The following is a 2,134-nucleotide window of genomic DNA, read 5'->3' as shown; positions in this document are numbered from 1 at the left end:
CAGAACGAGACCGACATGCTGAAATATATCTAAATATCTATTTTCCCATTTTTTAAGTCGTTCTGAGGATGTTTAGGATTTCAACCGGGCTCTCGAAGTTTTGGAGAAATTTTGAAGGATGAAATCAAGACATCCGTTGATCAAGATATCCGTTGATCAAGACATCTATTGATCAAGACATCCGTTGATCAAGTCATCGTTGATCAAGACATCCGTTGATCAAGATATTCGTTGATCAAGACATCCGTTGATCAAGTCATCCATTGATCAGCTTATATGGGGCCATAATAGTGAATGTGCTTTATTATGTTTTATATAATTTATGTTGGTCTTGATTATTACTACTATGTGTTTCTTTTCTGTGTTATTATGCCATGTGATACTAAACCTTAGCATGCTAGAATGACATGGACATATGAATGTATTGGTTAATATTTTAGTCATGAAAGTATGCTGCTATGTTATGTGTTCTTTGTTGTTGTAAGAATACATGTAGATATCGAAGAAATAACATAGGACAATGCATCTAGATTAAAATCCTCAAAGTAAATACTAAGTGGGAGAGGGAATTAATATTAAATTAAATCGTATGGTCTCCATTATTGTTTGTAAGTAATTTAACATAAAAACAAATATAAATAATATATACGTCACCCATCGTGGCATATAATTTATGGTGTCTAAAATGTTAAATAAATTGCTAGAACAAACTTCTTAAATTAATAACGAATATTGGAAGGTATACATGTCACCCATCGTGGCATACCAAGTTTCATAGATTTAGGATAATTATAAGATATCATTTGATGGCTTCTGGTATAATTATGTTTAATTTATGATTTGATGATGGTATACACTTAGCTATGAAAAATAATATAGACCACCCCAATGTGGCGTATTGTTTAGTAATAGGACCAAACTAACATTTAAATAAATTTAGGTGGTATACATGTCACACATCGTGGCGTACCAGAAACTTATCGTGTTTAAATGTTAGTGCATTAATTTTAATAATTGTTAGAGGAACCAATAGGTCTTAATATTTAATGCACTCTTTATGTGTTATGTGATGTTTTTATGCATGATTCTCAGGATACAATGTGCTTTAATCCACTGTTCACCATACTTAAGGATAACAAACTTACCGGACCTAAATATATTGAATGGAAACGAAATTTGGATATTGTGTTGACTGCCGAGGAGTACAAGTTTTGCACTTATGAACCCAAGCTAGATCAGCCTGTTGCTGATGCTCCTGAAGATGAGAAAGAGTATTATAAGCCGTGGATTAAGGCTGATGAGATGTTGTGATGTTACATTCTGGCAGCAATGTCGGGTGTTTTGCAGCATTAGCATCAGTCTATGGCCACTACTGCGGATATGCTCTTTAATCTCAAGGAACTTTTTGGAGATCGGAATAGGGCTGCTAGGAAAGTAGTCATGAAGGATTTAATGAACACTCAGATGGCTGAAGAAATACATGTAAGGGATAATGTTCTCAAGATGATGTCGCATCTGAATGAGATAAAGATCCTTGGCACTGAACTTGATGGGGAAACCCCGATTGACATTATCCTTATGAGCTTGTCTAAAAGTTTTGAGCAGTTTCGCTTGAATTACAAGATGAACAAGAGGTTGTGTTGTCTCGCAGAACTCCTGACAGAACTTCAGGCAGCTAAAGGATTATTTCGGCAAAGTGTTCAAGTGAATGTGGCTGAGAAAGGTTCTTCCTCTAAGCCGAAAGGTATGAAGAAGAAGAAAAAGGCTTAGACATAAAAAGCTATGAAGGCAGTGGGAGTTCAAGATGGTGTGAAAAAGCCTAAGAGAAAGTGCTTCAGGTGCAAGCAGTCAGGTCACTAGAAACATGATTGTCCTCTTCCTAGGAAGACAAACAATACTGGTATGTCTCTTTCTCTAGTTACAGAAACATATGTAGCGGCTATATCTACGAGAACTTGGTGTGTAAATACAGGAGCTACTGATCATATTTGTAATTCTATGCAGGGATTCCAACTATCCAGAATGCTTAGAGATGGTGAGATATACGTGTTCATGGGAGATGCTACAAAAGTAGCATTAGTTGCAGTAGGAGTTATTCATTTATCTTTTGGTTCTGGATAAGATTTTGGTTTTG

This window comes from Apium graveolens, chromosome 4, assembly GCF_009905375.1.
Source record: "Apium graveolens cultivar Ventura chromosome 4, ASM990537v1, whole genome shotgun sequence".
In the NCBI taxonomy this organism is placed as follows: Eukaryota; Viridiplantae; Streptophyta; class Magnoliopsida; order Apiales; family Apiaceae; genus Apium; species Apium graveolens.
This window is presented reverse-complemented; position numbering follows the sequence as displayed.